The 20,305-nt window shown below is 43.3% G+C and overlaps 1 protein-coding gene across 1 annotated transcript in view; it reads right to left on the reverse strand.

Moving 5' to 3' along the window:
- lmna (lamin A) overlaps nucleotides 1–17,460 on the reverse strand; it is a 115,388-nt gene extending 97,928 nt beyond the window's left edge. Inside the window, exons 1-2 of the mRNA XM_056286386.1 lie at nucleotides 17,385–17,460; nucleotides 16,735–16,820 (exon numbers count right to left, since the gene is read on the reverse strand). The gene's annotated coding sequence lies outside the window, so the exon portion shown is untranslated. The remainder of the gene's footprint in view (nucleotides 1–16,734; nucleotides 16,821–17,384) is intronic.
- Nucleotides 17,461–20,305: the final 2,845 nt, after the last annotated feature.

A 20,305-nucleotide genomic window follows, 5' to 3' on the forward strand; every position in this document is an offset into this window, starting at 1 on the left:
TGCATACAGTGGCTATAAAAAGTCTACACACCCGTGTTAAAATGGCAGGTTTTGTGATGTAAAAGATGAAAGCAAGGTAAATCATGTCAGAACGTTTTCCACATTTACTGTGAAACCTGCAAGAATAAAGTGAAAAACAATCAGAACCATTTAAGAGAAAAAAACAAATACAAAACTTACAATCACCTGTTTGCATAAGTGTGCACACCCTTTTATAACTGGGGGTGTGACTGTGTTCAGAGCTAACCAATCACATTCAAGCTCATGTTAACTAGTAATTAGCATACAAGCTCATGTTAACTAGGAGTTAGTATACAAGCGCATGTTAACTAGGAGTTAGCATACAAGCTCATGTTAACTAGGTGTTAGTATACAGGCGCATGTTAACTAGGAGTTAGCATACAAGCTCATGTTAACTAGTAGTTAGCATACAAGCGCATGTTAACTAGGAGTTAGCATACAAGCGCATGTTAACTAGTAGTTAGCATACAAGCTCATGTTAACTAGGAGTTAGTATACAAGCTCATGTTAACTAGGAGTTAGTATACAAGCTCATGTTAACTAGTAGTTAGCATACAAGCTCATGTTAACTAGGAGTTAGTATACAAGCTCATGTTAACTAGTAGTTAGCATACAAGCTCATGTTAACTAGGAGTTAGTATACAAGCTCACGTTAACTAGGAGTTAGCATACAAGCTCATGTTAACTAGGAGTTAGTATACAAGCTCATGTTAACTAGGTGTTAGCATACAAGCTCATGTTACCTAGTAGTTAGTATACAAGCTCATGTTAACTAGGTGTTAGCATACAAGCTCATGTTAACTAGTAGTTAGTATACAAGCTCATGTTAACTAGGAGTTAGTATACAAGCTCATGTTAACTAGGAGTTAGCATACAAGCTCATGTTAACTAGGAGTTAGTGTACAAGCTCATGTTAACTAGGAGTTAGCGTACAAGCTCATGTTAAATAGGAGTTAGCGTACAAGCTCATGTTAACTAGGAGTTAGCATACAAGCTCATGTTAACTAGGAGTTAGCATACAAGCTCATGTTAACTAGGAGTTAGTATACAAGCGCATGTTAACTAGTAGTTAGCGTACAAGCGCATGTTAACTAGGAGTTAGCGTACAAGCTCATGTTAACTAGGAGTTAGCATACAAGCTCATGTTAAACAGTAGTTAGCATACACTGCCATCAATTAACGTGACTGTGATGAAGCCCAGATAATGTTCAGCTGTTCCTGCAGGATTTTCCTGACATCTTCTTGGCTGCATCCGACTGCAAAAGCCGTAGTAAATGGTAAATGGACGGCATTTATACAGGCTTTTCTAGTCTACCGACCACTCAAAGCACTTTACAGTGTGTGCCTCACATTCACCCATTCACACACTGATGGCAGAGGCTGCCATGACAGGTGCCAACCTGCTATCAGCAGCAGTTAAGGGTTCAGTGTCTTGCTCAAGGACACTTCAACATCGAATCGAACCAGTGACCTTCTGATTACTAGATGACCCGCTCTACCTCCTGAGCCATGCTGCCCCATGGTCCACAAAGAGCTTACAAAGCATGAACGGGATGTCATTGTTGAAAGGTATCGGTTAGGAGAGGGTACAAAAGAACTTCCAAGGCATTAGATAGACCATGGATCACAGGGAAGACCATCACCAACAAGTGGAGAAAACATGGCACAAGTTATATTACCAAGAACAGGACATCCCTCCAAAATGGATGAGAAGACGAAGAGAAAAGTGGTCAGGAAGGCTGCCAAGCAGCCTACGGCAACATTAAAGGAGCTGCAGGAATTTCTGGCAAGTACTGGTTGCCCCCTACATGTGACAACAATCTCTTGTATTCCTCTTTTTGTCTGGGCTATTGGGTAGTGGGCAAGAAGGAAGCCTTTTCACAGGAAAAAACAACAAAATCCAAGCCCAGCTAAATTTTGCAAAAAGATATATCCAGTCTGCCAAAACCATGTGGGAAAATGTTGTGGTCTGATGAGAGAGACATTTCACCTTTCAGCACAACTAAGACCCAAACCATATATCCAAATCAAAAGATGCATGTTTTGGAACGGTCCAGTCACAGCACAGACCTGAATCCAACTGAAAATCTGTGTGATGACCTGAAGAGGGCTGTGCACAGGAGATGCCTTCCCAGCTTGACGGATCTGGAATGCTTTTGCAAGGAAGAATGGGAAAATACTGCCAAGTCAAGACGTGCCAAGCTGATAAACTCTTACCCAAAAACACTGGGTGCTGCAATAAAATCAGAAGGTGCTTCAACAAAGTATTATTTTAGGGGTGTAAACACTTGTGCAACCAGGCTTCCCCCCCCCCCCAAGTTTTGTATTTTTATTTTTTTCCCTAAAATGTTTTTCACTTTATTTTTATAGGATACAATTTAAAACAAAAGTGTGAAAAGTTCTGACAATTATTTCATGTTTTACATCACAACAACCTGCCATTTTATCAGGGGTGTGTAGACTTTTTATATCCAATGTGCACACACACACACACACACACACACACACACACACACACACACACACACACACACACACACACACACACACGAATGAGAGAGAGATTTTAAAAGTAACTTTACTTCATCAATCATTCAACACGCCGTCTTGATGCTTCTCAATAATCCAGGTAAGAAAATAACAGAAGGTTGAATCAGTTCATCTGGACACAACGTTTAGTGACAGAAACGTTTCATCATCACCTAAGTGACCTCTTCAGTCTCACCTGACTGCAGGTGTCCCACACTTATAAACAATACAGTGGTATAATGACCGAAACCAATGATCAGTTTCAAATGCAAATATGAGTGTGACCATTAAAACCATTGAAACTCTAGTTATTGGTCATGCCTATTTGCATTTGAAATGGATAGTTGGTTTGGGTCAGTACGCCACTGTATTGTTTATAAGGGTGGGGTACCTGCAGCCACTGTATTGTTTATAAGGGTGGGGACACCTGCAGTCAGGTGAGACTGAAGAGGTCACTTAGGTGATGATGAAACGTTTCTGTCACTAAACGTTGTGTCCAGATGAACTGACTCAACCTTCTTTCATTTTCTTACCTGGATTATTGAGCAGCATCAAGGCAACCAGTATAAAGGAGCCACTTTTCACTTTCCTCTTTCACCATAATTTTCCACATTGTGAAAACTCCGCAGTAGAAAAGTGGCAAAGTCTGGAATGTCAGCGTCTTTAAATCCATGAGAAAAAGTGAGTCATGCAGTCATAGACCACTAAACTGCTGCAAAATTGTGTGTGCTAGTGGTCTCCACACCAAGTCTTTAGAGTCAAACAACAGCCTCTGGATAAATTGAAGGCAGAAAGCAGCACCTCTACTGCTCAAATGTATAAATCCTTGTCCTCCTTCCTACTTTGGAAGAAAAATAACAGTTTGAGGAATCCAATGCAGTTTATCCAAAAAGAATTCTGCCAAAACAGTTTGAATTTGTGAAAGCAAGTTTAAAGGGGGATCCACACAAGCTAATCTGTGCCATAATGAAGAGGACACTAAATTGTTAATTACAAATGTCCTCCCTCTGTAAGACATACTTGGCAAGAGCCATTTCCACTTTTTAAGCCAGCCATCTATTTTTCTCAAGTATTCTTCCAGTTATCCAAAGGAATTGAATCGAGTGCAACTGGACTTGGCATATATCCGTGAAGACGTTTCGCCTCTCATCCAAGAGGCCTCCTCAGTTCTGCCTTTCTGACTAGACCAAGCTAGTCTGACTGGCTGGTGATGAGACTCAGAATTTATCCTCTGGGAGTCGTTGTCAGAGCTACAGATGTCAATGGCTCTTTGTGATCCGATGTGTAGCAACGCCCGTCGTTATCAGAGCTATTGATGTGCATGGCTCTTTGTGATCTGATGTTTAGCAACGACGGTCGTTGGGGGTGTTAGTTTCGACTTCATTGTTCAGTGGTCATGAGAGTGGTTGGAGCCGTTAGTGAGCCACTGTTGTTCTTGGAGGCTAGGCTTCTTGAGTCTCCTGGGTAGAGATGAAAGGACGGCATTGTAAGTGGGAGATAGGTGGTGACGCAGACCTCCTCCTCTGTGGTGGGATGGTTTTTCCAGTTTCACATAGATGGTTTCCTTCACCCCTCTTTCAAACCATCTATCTTCTCTGTCCAAAATGTGTACGTTGCTGTCCTCGAAGGAGTGTGTCTTCTCCTTTAGGTGTAGATAGACTGCTGAGTCTTGTCCTGAGGAGTTCGGCCTTCTGTGTTGGGCCATCCGTTTGTGTAGTGGTTGTTTGGTTTCTCCTATGTATAGGTCAGTGCAATCCTCATTGCATTGTACGGCACACACCAGATTGCTTTTCCGGGTGTGTGGTACACGGTCTTTGGGATGAACCAGTCTTTGTCGGAGTGTGTTGCTGGGTTTGAAGTATACGAGGATGCGGTGTTTGTTGAAAATTCTCTTGAGTTTCTCGGAGACCCCAGAAACATATGGGATGACTATGTTGTTCCTTCTGTTCCTTTTCTCCTCCTCGCTCACCTGGTTGGTCTTTTTGGAACGAGTTGCAGTTTTCACAAAGGTCCAACTGGGGTAGCCGCAGGTTGTTAATGCTCCCCTCAGGTGTTTGTGTTCTTCCCGTTGGGCCTGAGTGCTGCTGGGCACATTATCAGCTCTGTGTTGCAGAGTTCTGATGACGCTCAGTTTGTGTTCCAGCGGGTGGTGTGAGTCGAAAAGTAGATATTGGTCTGTGTGTGTAGGTTTCCTGTAAACCCCAATGTGGAGGCTCCTGTCTTCCCCAATGTGGACGTCACAGTCCAAGAAGGGCCAACTGTTGTTCTTTACGTCTTCCCTTGTGAACTTAATGTTCTTTTCCACTGAGTTGATGTGTTTGGTAAACGCTTGCACCTCTTGTGTTTGGATTTTGACCCATGTGTCGTCCACATACCTGAACCAGTGGCTCGGAGGTGTTCCTCTGAAGGAGTTCAGGGCCCTGTGTTCTACCTCTTCCATATATAAATTGGCCACAATGGGCGATACTGGTGAACCCATTGCACAGCCGTGTTTCTGTCTGTAAAAGTGGCCCCTGAATTGGAAATATGTAGTGTTCAGGCAAAGGTCCAGTAGTTGGCAAATCTGGTCTGGGCTGAGGTTCATCCTATCGTGGAGGGTGTCGTTCCGTGGCAAACGTTGCCTCACAGTTTCCAAAGCCTCCATGGTTGGGATGCAGGTGAATAACGAGGTCACGTCGTAGGATACCATGGTTTCATTAGGTTCCAGTTTTACGCCTTGGACCTTGTCCACGAAGTCAATGGAGTTTTGGATATGGTGAGGTGTTTCGCCCACTGAAGGGGTCAAGATGTTGGCTATATGTTTGGCAATTTTGTACGTGACCGAGTTTATGCTGCTGACGATGGGCCTGAGGGGGGTTCCATCTTTATGGAGTCCATATATGCATGGAATGTTATCTTGTGGGTAGAGACGGTGGTATTGTATCCGGTCAATGGTTCCTCCCTTCTGTAGTTTCTGTAGGTACTCTATTATTCTCCTCTTGTAACCACTAGTAGGATCGCGTCTCAGAGGTTCATCATAGGTGTCGGTGTCACTGAGTAATGACGTGATCTTGGCGTGGTAGTCTGTTGTGTTGAGGATAACTGTGCATCTCCCCTTATCTGCTGGAAGGATAGTGATGTTTTTGTCCTTGCTCAGGGCTGTCACGTCTTTCCTTTCCTCCATGGTTAGGTTGGAAGGAGGGAGTTTCACATTGGACAGAGCTGCTGATACCTTTAACCTAAGCTGTTCCACCTCGGTCTCTGTTAGATTGTTTTTCCTTATGGCTGATTCTGTGGATGTGATGAGGTCAACTACAGGTAGTTGTTTGGGTGTCATGGTGAAGTTCAGTCCTTTAGCTAAGACCTCCTTCTCTGATTGGGTAAGTACCTTGTCCGACAGATTCTTGATCCATCTGTTCTGCGTTCCGTTTTTTGTGGGATGTTCTGTCTTTTGTCTCGAGGTATGTCTGTGAATGTTCTCATTCACAGACATATTCTTCCAGTTCTTTTCCAACACAGATTCTTAACCTAAATACACTTGCAAGTACCCCTCCTTTTTTACAGTTTAGTCCTCCTGGTAGAATTAAATTATCTAGTGGCCTTTTTCCAACCATCACAGCTTCAATTTTTCCATTTCACCTTAAGAGAAGAATCATTAAAAAGACCTACAGTCCCCTCCAAAAGGTTGATATATCTTTGTTAATTATTACCATGACATCATCTGCGTATGCTGAAATTTTAGCAGCTGAAGCACAGCCTGGAAAATGAACACCTGAGAGTTCTTTTCTGAGTTTGTGAAGAGCAGGCTCAATGGAGAGGGAATACAGCATCCCAGAAAGAGAGCATCCCTGTTGTACCCCCTTTGTACATTAAAATGTGCAGCCAAATCACTAGTCATTTTTAGTATACTCGCAATATCACGGTACAGTACCTGGATTTTGGGTATGAGACCAGGGCTGAACCCAAGAGCATTTAGAATCTGCCACAGATACTGGTGTTCAACCCATTCAAAAGCCTTTTCCTGGTCTATGAAAATGAGACCACTTTCTACCCCCAAATGAGCCAGAGATGTCCAAAACTTGTCAAATTAGATTGATATAATCACTTATTAACCAACCAGGCACGCAGTAGGGACTGGTCAACATGAATGCCCTTACTCATCACCTCTCTAAGTCTAGAGGCTAAAACTTGAAAGAGGATTTTAGAGTCTCCACACAGCAGAAATACAGGTCTTCAGTTCTTCAGATTTTGTAGCTCTCCCTTTTACGGCAGCAAAGTGACAACTGTCCTCCTACAGCTCAGTGGTAGCTGTCCTTTACACAAACTGTCACAAAGCACCTCCAACAGATCTTCACCAAATAATGTCTAAAAAGATTTATAAATGTCAATGGGCAGTCTGTCAATTCCAGGTGCTTTTCCATTTCCCAGGCTCATGAGAACAGCATGAAGTCTATTCAGAGACAGTTCTGCATCCAACACTGCATTAGTGTCAGCATCCACCTGAGGTAGCCCAACATAAAAAGATCCAGCCAACTCTAAATCCTCTACATATTCACTTTTAAAAGGCTCTTTGTAGAAGAAGGTGCCTCTAATATACTCATTCCTAATCCTGTTTTTCTTCATCATGTCCAATGAAGGACAGGATTAGGAATGATTATATTAGAGGGACTGCTCAGGTTGGACGGTTTGGAGACAAACAGGGGAAAGATTGAGATGGCTTGGACATGTGTGGAGGAGAGATGCTGGGTATACTGGGTGAAGGATGCTGATTATGGAGCTGCCAGGGAAGAGGAAAAGAGGAAGACAAAAGAGGAGGTTTATGGATGTGGTGAGGGAGGACATACAGGTGGCTTGTGTGACACAGGAAGATGTAGAGGACAGGAAGAGATGGAAATGGATGATCCACTGTGGCAACCCTTAAGAGGAGCAGCTGAAAGTAGTAGTAGTTTGTAGAAGAAGGAGCCATATCTCCGAAACTCTGGGGTTTCTATTATTGTGGATCCATCTTCGGAGTGTAAAGAGTGAATGATCTTCCTCTGACCATTCTTTTGCTCCCAACTACAGAAAAACTGGGAATGAGCATCCATTTGAGACACATTCATGAAACGTGAGTGGACCAGAGCTCCCTGTGCTGTAACACCAAACAGCCTGGCTAAGGAGTCTTTTTAGATTTCAGGGCTTAAGTATGCCCTGGATTTCCTGTAGAACCCACTGAACTGTGTAATTCTACTACTTCAATCTCTAAGTCTTTAAGAGATGTGGTAATGTGCTTGGTGACATTGCGAGTATCCTGCTGAAAAATTGTTTTATCCCATCATTGCTGCACTGAAGAAAAGTAGATTTGCTTTTTCTATGTGAAGCCCACACAATTTCATATGTCCTCTCTAAATTATTTGTCACGTAAAACACCAGTATTAAAATGCCAATATGTGCTGTGTAATTTAACATTTTGAATGTAAAAGGAGCACTGAACAAGGCAATGGTCAGAAAACCCAACAGGAACCATTCGACATATTTTGAAAATACCAAAATGATGCTTAAAACAATAAAAATGATCAAGTCTGGCCAGTAATAACAAATTGTCCTTAGAGTGACTTTGGTTGTACTGCCTGTCATGCCTGTTAAAACCGCTCCAAACATCTTTTAACTCATACATTTCAATTAGCCGCTTAAGTCTGGCAGATGAGGCGAGATAATTCCCGTCTAATTTGACATTTTCTGTGCAATTAAAACCACCTCCCAGGAACAAATCATCAGTACAATTACAAATTACATCACACAAAACATTTAAAGGTCTTATTCTTTCAATGCTAAAAACTGGAGGATAAACATTTACAAAAATAGTTTTTACACCTTCATATTGTACTTTGACTTTTAAAATTTGACTGCTCGTTATTTCTTCCGCCTTAACAGGACAGGAACTAAAGCCCCTTAAAGAGCACACCAACCACACCACCATTACAAAATTTATGGCTTAGAATGACTTCTCAGACCACTCCTTCATCTATCCAGTCACTCTCACTCTGTGTCCACTCCTTCATCTATCCAGTCACTCTCACCCCATGTCCACTCCTTCTATCCAGTCACTCTCACTCTGTGTCCACTCCTTCATCTATCCAGTCACTCTCACCCTGTGTCTACTCTTTCATCTATCCAGTCACTCTCACTCTGTGTCCACTCCTTCATCTATCCAGTCACTCTCACCCCATGTCCACTCCTTCTAACCAGTCACTCTCACTCTGTGTCCACTCCATCTATCCAGTCACTCTCACCCCATGTCCACTCCTTCTAACCAGTCACTCTCACTCTGTGTCCACTCCATCTATCCAGTCACTCTCACCCCATGTCCACTCCTTCTAACCAGTCACTCTCACCCCATGTCCACTCCTTCTAACCAGTCACTCTCACTCTGTGTCCACTCCTTCATCTATCCAGTCACTCTCACTCTGTGTCCATTCCATCTATCCAGTCACTCTCACCCCATGTCCACTCCTTCTAACCAGTCACTCTCACTCTGTGTCCACTCCTTCATCTATCCAGTCACTCTCACCCCATGTCCACTCCTTCTATCCAGTCACTCTCACTCTGTGTCCACTCCTTCATCTATCCAGTCACTCTCACCCTGTGTCTACTCTTTCATCTATCCAGTCACTCTCACCCTGTGTCCACTTCTTCATCTATCCAGTCACTCTCACCCTGTGTCCACTTCTTTATCTATCCAGTCACTCTCACCCCATGTCCACTTCTTTATCTATCCAGTCACTCTCACTCTGTGTCCACTCCATCTATCCAGTCACTCTCACTCTGTCCACTCCATCTATCCAGTCACTCTCCCCCTGTCCACTCCATCTATCCAGTCACTCTCACTCTGTGTTGCCGTGAGTTTCTTGTATCAAAACCACGTCCAACGTTTTTATTTCTATCAGTTTGAAAAGAGAGGTTCTTTTCACATCACTCCTTGCTCCATGTACAAACCCCAATTTCAATGAAGTTGGGACGTTGTGTAAAACGTGAATGAAAACAGAATACAATGATTTGCAAATCCTTTTCGGCCTATATTCAATTGAATACACTACAAAGACAAGACATTTAATGTTCTAACTGATAAACTTCATTGTTTTTTGCAAATATTCACTCATTTTGAATTTGATGCCTGCAACACATTCCAAAGAAGCTGGGACAGGGGCAACAAAAGACTGGGAAAGTTGAGGAATGCTCAAAAAACACCTGTCTGGAACATTCCACAGGTGAACAGGTTAACTGGAAACAGGGGAGGGAGTGTCATGATTGGGTATAAAAGGAGTATCCCCGAAAGGCTCAGTCGTTCACAAGCAAGGATGGGGCGAGGGTCACCACTATGTGAACAACTGTGTGAGCAAATAGTCCAACAGTTTAAGAACAACGTTTCTCAACGTACAACTGCAAGGAATTTAGGGATTTCATCACCTACAGTCCATAATATCATCACAAGATTCAGAGAATCCAGAGAAATCTCTGCACGTAAGTGGCAAGGCCGAAAACCAACGCTGAAAGCCCGTGACCTTCGACCCCTCAGGCGGCACTGCATTAAAAACCGACATCATTGTGTAAAGGATATTACCAGGTGGGCTCAGGAACACTTGGGAAAACCATCGTCAGTTAACACAGTTGGTCGCTACATCTACAAGTGCAAGTTAAAACTCTACCATGCAAAGCCAAAGCCAGATATCAACACCACCCAGAAACACCGCCGGCTTCTCTGGGCCCGAGCTCATCTGAGATGGACTGACGCAAAGTGGACAAGTGTGCTGTGGTCTGACGAGTCCACATTTCACATTGTTTTTGGAAATCATGGACGTGGTGTCCTCCGGGCTAAAGAGGAAAAGGACCATCCAGATTGTTATCAGCGCAGAGTCCAAAAGCCAGCATCTGTGATGCTATGGGGGCGTGTTAGTGCTCATGGCATCATGGGTAACTTGCACATCTGTGAAGGCACCATTAATGCTGAAAGGTACATACAGGTTTTGGAGCAACATATGCTGCCATCCAAGCGACGTCTTTTCCAGGGACGTCCCTGCTTATTTCAGCAAGACAATGCCAAGCCACATTCTGCACGTGTTACACCAGCGGGGCTTCGTAGTAAAAGAGTGCGGGTACTGGACCGGCCTGCCTGCAGTCCAGACCTGTCTCCCATTGAACATGTGTGGCGCATTATGAAGCGCAAAATACGACAACGGAGACCCCGGACTGTTGAGCAACTGAAGTCGTACATCAAGCAAGAATGGGAAAGAATTCCACCTACAAAGCTTCAACAATTAGTGTCCTCAGTTCCCAAACGCTTATTGAGTGTTGTTAAAAGGAAAGGTGGTGTAACACAGTGGTGAACATGCCCCTGTCCCAGCTTCTTTGGAACGTGTTGCAGGCATCACATTCAAAATGAGTGAATATTTGCAAAAAAACAATAAAGTTTATCAGTTTGAACATTAAATATCTTGTCTTTGTAGAGGATTCAACTGAATATAGGTGGAAAAGGATTTGCAAGTCATTGTATTCTGTTTTTATTCACGTTTTACACAACGTCCCAACTTCACTGGAATTGGGGTTTGTATATTTAAAGAATGCATTTTTAAATCAGCCATGGAAACGAGAGAATGTGTCACTACAACAAAAACACACAAACAATATGTGGAGAATCATTTCTGACTTAATCATCTTCAATTAGTGTTGTACTTTCACTTTGTCAAATTTTCTCGACTCAAATCTCTTGTCCACTGAAAGCCCTTTTTCCTTCCTCAGGGCTGCGTGTCTTAGACCTGACAAAACGCTCAAGCCGGGGGAGACTTCTCAGTCTGAACTGCCCTTTGCCCTGTAGTTTCCACTGGAAATGTCTTTATTCTCTCCAGAGGAAAAAGAATGGTCTCACCCTCTTTTGATGGTGTCCGTTCACATTCTTCATCAGACAAATCCTCCAACACTTCCTCAGCCCTCGCAAAAAATCTTCCTTTTACTGGATTTATTCATTAGACCCGTCTCCTGCGTAGACACGTTTTCATCTATGACGGCACACCACTGACCACACTTCCAACACTGACTGCAGCTTTCTTAACTTTTGCTGCATTTCTTTTTCTCTTTCTGTTTTGTTTTTTCCCTGATTTCTCTCTGGTCCGGCCATTTCCTTCTTTACTTTATTTTCACTCTCAGCTTGGTCCTGTCCCACAAGCTGCTCCCTCTCCCGCATGTCTGCCTCTTCTCCTCTGCTTCCTCTGCAGACTGCTGCACATCAAGCGAGTCAGACTCGGCCACAGGCTGCGGTGCTTCCGGTGGGCCCGACCCAGCCTGCTCCCCAGCCTGTGGACGAGACCGAACCAAACGCCCCTCAGCCTCGCAACTAAAGCATTTCACAGTTTCAGAAGTCGCAAACTCAATGCAACTGAAACCATCAACTTGAAACTGAAAATCAAGTCCAAATCTCCCATGCCGTCTTTAGGAATCATACAGACCGGTCTTCTCTGACACACGACATGTTTTAGCTTTGGCGACTTGCACTCCAGCACAACCATTTTAATGGAAGATACCAGCTGCCCGCAGCCTGACAGCTCTTTTGCCAACACTTCATATTTAACAAGCGGAGGTGTGATTGAAATCATGACCTCTTTTGCTGGGTTCACCAGCAGGAGAACAGTGGTGACTGTACCACCAACCACAACACCGTTTTCGACAACCCTCTTAACTTTTGCCACATGATGCCAAAAAAATACAATAGCACTGTTCATGCCAGAAGCAGATTTTAAACTTTCAAAGCCTACAACTTCTCCAACAGCATAGCTGACCACCTCCACTGAGCAGCCGACGCCCGGTAATATTCTAAGCACATGCTGGCATGTCCGCTTTTTCACACAGGCCATGTTCTCGGTTTAGGACAGTTATTATCTGTGACTTAGCTGGTGAATGGCTCAGTCTAGTCAAGGACCATAGAGAGCATGGAGTATGTCTTACATCTACGTGTGCTCTATGGCATAGGTCAAGTGTACAGTGTGGGGTGAGGTCAAAATAAAGTAGAGCAGGACACACTTTATTTCCCATGTTATAACAGCTGCCTTAGTGCCAATGGGTCAACACGGGCCAGACATTTAGGTCTCACAGGCCGGACTTGGCCCACGGGCCACTTGTTGAGGTTCAGGGGTGTACTGTATCTGTAAACACTACCTGTATAAACCAGGGGTGGGACTCACCAGAGGCCCCACGATACGATATCATCGCCATTATTGGGTCACGATACGATAGCACTGTGATTTTAAACATTTTGCGATATGCTGAGTATTGCCATACATATATTGTGGTTTATTAACTTTTTTCAACTGCGAGTTATGTCCCTAAAGGAAAACTTTGTCAAAATGTGTTTTGTCCAATAAGATAAAGTTTTCCATCTGTTCATCTCACTTCAAGTCAAGTCAGTTTTATTTGTACAGCCCAATATTCCAAATTACAACTTTGCCTCAGTGTAAATTCCAATCTTTTTTAATGCAGCAAAATGGGATTGTTGCATGCACCTGTCAAACTGAACTGTTTGTATTACATAGTCCAACTTAACTGAACACCAACGTGTGTGACTACTGTACTATTACAGGTACTCCGAACAATACAACTTGTACAAAAAAGTTATGCAGCCTCTTCCACAACTGGGGGATTTTAAAGTAAATTATTGTTAAACTGAAATGAAATAAAATAATAATATATTAACCCCCCCTCCAAAAAACCCAAACCCAAATTAAATAAATAAAATATCAGTGGTGTCCATGTAGGGATACAATATTGCCACGCAAAATATTGTGAACCTATGCTTTATAGATCCCCCACGCCAGTATGTACGGCCTGTACTGTATCTGTGTGTATATACCGTGTACTGACTTGTGAACAAACTCCCGAGTTGGAAGTCTCTTGCCTGACAGCACAAAATCGATCACACAGACACAGCCGTGTTCACATTTTGGGCAAGTCAATTTCCTTCACCAGGTACAGTGTAATCTTCTATCTGCAAACAAACATCTACCAACTCAGGGACATCTGAAGCTTGTTTTTCCAGGACAGGTTGCATGTGAAACCCCAGAGGCACCCATTAAGTCAAAGAACAGCAGGGGGCCTGAGAGACTGATTCAAACCACCATGTCAGCCATCGGCTCTCTCTTCGTCACTGTCCATGTCTTCCTTTTCATCTCCAACATGTTCTCTACCTGGGTAAGACGCTATGTCCTGGGTAAGACGCTAAACTGCAACCGCAGGCTGTAGAGGGGTAGCCCCTTACCTCAGCAAGGGCCCTTTGGCTAAGGACGACATCCCTACTGATAGATCTGGTCCTCCTGCATGCCTGTATGGTACTTCCCATGGTGCCAAGTCCAGCCTACACATTGGGGTAGGAGAGGGGAACTCTGATTTCAAATCCACCTGCTGCCTTGTGAGTTGATGCCTCTTCAGGCAAAGGCTAGGAGAAGGTAACTCTGAATTCAAACCCCCGGGCACAGTCTACCCAGCGGTCAGTACCTGGAAAGGGTAAATTACCATGGCGGTTCCACTCAGTCAACTCGGCAGCGGTTCTGGCAAAAAGCAACAGGATTCTTCTGTGGCCGTCTCAGCTACGCTGTGCCACCAAACAACAGAAAATCTTGCCACGGGGCGCTATAGAGCACCAAATAGTGTCACATTTGAATATGGAGATAGTGAATCATTACTATCTTTTTATTAACTTGTGTTTTACTCGTTTCGGGTGAAGGCGTGTATACTATATATGTTCTCTACCCATCTCTCACTGCCGCTCCTCTGAATTCCAGAGCAGCAAAAGCTAACAAACAAAACCCAGGATGTGCCCACCGTGCAACCAGCAAGTCCTCTCTCTACTTTCTCCACAGACAGCGGCTCTTTTGAGTTCTGCTACTATAACAATAGAAAGGAAAGGAATGAGGAATTTGAGCCAGAGTAAGTAGTTGACACAAAACAAACAGCTAATGCAGCGGGCCAACCATTCCTGTTTCAAAACCTGAAAAACAGTCAAGTACACACACACACACACACACACACACACACACACACACACACACACACACACACACACACACACACACACACACACACACACACACACACATCCCTCTCTCAATGTCTTTCCCTTGCTGTTTTCTCTCCATAGATTTGTGGATAAGACAAAGAAATCCAACAATTACCAAAACTTCATCCAAATTCACTTGTCTTCCTATAGACTAAGGTGGGAGTTAATGTTGCTTAAGTCAACAAAAAGCATGGTGACCTTCCTTAGATGTGCAGCTGGGCTTACTTTGGGCCACAATAGTACAATTTGTGTCAATGCTGGTCACAAATTTGCTGATCCGTGTCTACTGTTCTCACATCAGCACTATTAAATCATCAAGTCTCTAGTGTTCCGAAATGTATACCGCGGGAGTGTCAGAATAGTTGAGATGCGTATTTTTCCATCACCGCAAAAGCCAAGAACACACTGCGCCAGAAGTTGGTCCACCCCAAGGAACAGGTCCCCTGGCACAAACAGGGAAATATAGGGTAGCTGTTAAGCACTAGGAGGATTGTCGTGACTTGGACATTGGGGAAACTAAACAGACACTGACCAAGAGGATGGCACAACACAGGAGACCTAACACGTCAGACCAGGACTCCACAGTCTACACCATCTACAGACCAGGACTCCACAGTCTACACCATCTACAGGCCAGGACTCCACAGTCTACACCATCTACAGGCCAGGACTCCACAGTCTACACCATCTACAGGCCAGGACTCCACAGTCTACACCATCTACAGGCCAGGACTCCACAGTCTACACCATCTACAGGCCAGGACTCCACAGTCTACACCATCTACAGACCAGGACTCCACAGTCTACACCATCTACAGGCCAGTGGCCACTCTTTTGAGGATGAGGATGTACACACATCCTTGATAGAAAGGAACGCTGGTTTGAATGGGGAGTCAAAGAGGCCATCTCTGTTAAGAGGGAACGGCCATCCCTGAACCAGGGGGGGCTAAGAGTACATCTGTTGCCATTTTACTATGCTGCTATGTTGTGATTGCAACTATTCCCAGTCCTGTGAATAGCACACATGGCCATTTAAATCTAGTTAATGGTCACAGTTTGGGTGGTTATGCCACTCTATTGTTTATAAGGGTGGAGAGATCTGCAGTCACCGTATTGTTTATAAGGGTGGAGAGATCTGCAGTCACTGTATTGTTTATAAGGGTGGAGAGATCTGCAGTCACTGTATTGTTTATAAGGGTGGAGAGATCTGCAGTCACTGTATTGTTTATAAGGGTGGAGAGATCTGAAGTCACTGTATTGTTTATAAGGGTGGAGACACCTGCAGTCACTGTATTGTTTATAAGGGTGGAGAGATCTGAAGTCACTGTATTGTTTATAAGGGTGGAGACACCTGCAGTCACTGTATTGTTTATAAGGGTGGGGTACCTGCAGTCACTGTATTGTTTATAAGGGTGGGGTACCTGCAGTCAGTGTATTGTTTATAAGGGTGGGGTACCTGCAGTCAGTGTATTGTTTATAAGGGTGGGGACACCTGCAGTCAGTGTATTGTTTATAAGGGTGGGGTAGCTGCAGTCAGTTGAGACTGCAGAGGTCACTTAGATGATGATGAAACAAACATTTCTGTCAGTAAACGTTGTGTCCAGATGAACTGATTCAACTTTCTGGGATTCTCTTATCTGGGTTGATGAGCATGCATAATGTCAGAAGTAGTTTTGTTGACTTTTGTGTCATATACCATGCAAATTATTTAATTAGAACGATCAGATAAGTAACTATGCACAAAGGATGTATAGTACATGTAAAATAAAAATGGACAAGATAAGGTTGGGAATCAATCTTATGACTCGAAACTATAACGACAAGCTTCAGCATTGTGTAATGAAAGACTGTAGTTTGTGTGCTGAAATGGTGACGTTGAGCTTGCATTGTTGGTATTGGGCAACATTGTGCTGACTGCTGAAGGGATATTCTGCTTTGGGTGCGTCCCAACAGATAGCAACTCTCATGGGATGAACCTTGCTCACGTCAAGTAACAACACAAGAATTAACTGCACAACAGAAGGACACCTCACTCTGTGGGGCAGAGAGCTCTAACTTCGAGTTACGACATTCCAAACCATTGGTGGCGCTACTGAGAGGACCAGAATACCGTCTTGTGTCTGCACCTGGTGGGCTTGTAACGGTCCGATGGTGCCTGTCGCCTGAGCAGAAGCCCTCCTCTCTCTCCGGTCCCTCTGGCCTCGCCGTCTGTCTGGATAAAGACAAGTGCACAACCCTGTTTATACAGTGATGGAGACAACATCACTTCCCATTACAAGGAAACACAGCAACTACGGAACAACAACGACAAGGCAGCAAACACGCCATTTCAGCGTGACGTCAAAGTTTCTAATGGAATTTCTTCCTGCTGTCCTGCTTCCTCAACAGGCCGACCCGCCGCGGCTCCGCCATGCCCGCTGACTCCACACACGCTGCGCCGAATTCTGTATCCCCAAAAGGACACGTTTCCCATTTTGGTTTACCAGTTTCCCGCGACGATATAGGGAGCTTTTTTACCTTTTACCCCCTCTACTCCGAGTTTCTCGACATCTACTCCGAGTTTCTCGACATCTATTCTGAGTTTCTCGACATCTACTCTGAGCTTCTCGACAGGGTTTGTCAAACAAAGTAGCACATCCAGAGCAAGCGAACTGCAACTGAAAAACAAACTACTGCGCTTCCGGTATGCTACTTCGTTAACTATGCTAATGTTAATTATCTAATACTAGCGAGAAAAATAAGTAAATCAACATGTTGCCATTTATCGTTTTCTTACGTGAAATGAAAACGTAATGGTCCGCTTCAAGTGAACGCGTTCCTGCGACGCCACGGCTTTATGGGGTACATATTCTCTTGTGGATACTAAATCCGATATGACACCCCACATGGTAGTGAGCATGGGAAGATGATAAGCGCCATCCAGCGGCTGATGGATGAAATGAAGACTTTAGGCAAAGTCAAAAGTAGGTCGATAAACCCTGTGAACCAGTCCAACACCACACAGCCCTCCGGTGGTTACTGCAAACACAACTAGACCACAAAATCACAACTAGACCACAACATCACAACTAGACCACAACATCACAACTAGACCACAACAACACAACTAGACCACAACATCACAACCAGACCACAACACACAACTAGACCACAACACACAACTAGACCACAACATCACAACTAGACCACAACAACACAACTAGACCACAACAACACAACTAGACCACAATAACACAACTAGACCACAATAACACAACTAAACCACAACATCACAACTAGACCACAACACAACTAGACCACAATAACACAACTAGACCACAACACAACTAGACCACAATAACACAACTAGACCACAACACAAATAGACCACAATAACACAACTAGACCACAACATCACAACTAGACCACAACATAAATAGACCACAATAACACAACTAGACCACAACAACACAACTAGACCACAACATCACAACCAGACCACAACACACAACTAGACCACAACACACAACTAGACCATAACATCACAACTAGACCACAACAACACAACTAGACCACAACATCACAACCAGACCACAACAACACAACTAGACCACAACAACACAACTAGACCACAACACAACTAGACCACAATAACACAACTAGACCACAACATCACAACTAGACCACAATAACACAACTAAACCACAACATCACAACTAGACCACAACACAACTAGACCACAATATCACAACTACACCACAATAACTAAACTAGACCACAATAACACAACTAGACCACAACACAAATAGACCACAATAACACAACTAGACCATAACATCACAACTAGACCACAACATAAATAGACCACAATAACACAACTAGACGACAACAACACAACTAGACCACAATAACACAACTAAACCACAACATCACAACTAGACCACAATAACACAACTAGACCACAACAACACAACTAGACCACAACATCACAACTAGACCACAACACAACTAGACCACAGTAACACAACTAGACCACAACATCACAACTAGACCACAACATAAATAGACCACAAATACACAACTAGACCACAATAACACAACTAGACCACAACACACAACTAGACCACAACACACAACTAGACCACAACAACACAACTAGACCACAACATCACAACTAGACCACAACAACACAACTAGACCACAACATCACAACCAGACCACAACAACACAACTAGACCACAACAACACAACTAGACCACAACATCACAACTAGACCACAATAACACAACTAGACCACAACATCACAACTAGACCACAATAACACAACTAGACCACAATATCACAACTAGACCACAACATCACAACTAGACCACAATAACACAACTAAACCACAACATCACAACTAGACCACAATAACACAACTAGACCACAATAACACAACTAGACCACAATACAACTAGACCAACACAACTAGACCACAACAACACAACTAGACCACAACACAACTAGACCACAATAACACAACTAGACCACAACACAAATAGACCACAATAACACAACTAGAACACAACATCACAACTAGACCACAACATAAATAGACCACAATAACACAACTAGACCACAACAACACAACTAGACCACAATAACACAACTAAACCACAACATCACAACTAGACCACAATAACGCAACTAGACCACAACATCACAACTAGACCACAATAACGCAACTAGACCACAACAACACAACTAGACCAAAACATCACAACTAGACCACAACACAACTAGACCACAGTAACACAACTAGACCACAACATCACAACTAGACCACAACATAAATAGACCACAATAACACAACTAGACCACAATAACACAACTAGACCACAAAACAAATAGACCACAACACAACTAGACCACAATAACACAACTAGACCACAATAACACAACTAGACCACAACACAACTAGACCACAATAACACAACTAGACCACAACATCACAACTAGACCACAACATAAATAGACCACAATAACACAACTAGACCACAACAACACAACTAGACCACAATAACACAACTAGACCACAACATCACAGCTAGACCACAACATCACAACTAGACAACAACATAACTAGACCACAATATCACAACTATACCACAATATCACGACTAGACCACAATATCACAACTAGACCACAATAACGTAACTAGACCACAATATCACGAGTAGACCACAATATCACAACTAGACCACAACATTACAACTACACCACAACATAACTACACCACAATATCACAACTATACCACAACATCACAGCTAGACCACAACATCACAACTACACCACAACATAACTACACCACAATATCCCAACTATACCACATATCACGACTAGACCACAATATCACAACTAGACCACAATATCACAACTACACCACAATAATTAAACTATACCACAACATCACAACTAGACCACAACATAACTACACCACAATATCACAACTATACCACAATATCACGACTAGACCACAATATCACAACTACACCACAATAACTAAACTAGACCACAATATCACAACTAGACCAAAACATCACAACTAGACCACACATAACTAGACCACAATAACACAACTAGACCAAAACATCACAACTAGACTACACATAAGTAGACCACAATATCAAAACTAGACCACAATAACACAACTAGACCACAACATAACTAGACC

Source organism: Lampris incognitus, chromosome 9 (assembly GCF_029633865.1).
Source record: "Lampris incognitus isolate fLamInc1 chromosome 9, fLamInc1.hap2, whole genome shotgun sequence".
NCBI classification, from domain to species: Eukaryota; Metazoa; Chordata; class Actinopteri; order Lampriformes; family Lampridae; genus Lampris; species Lampris incognitus.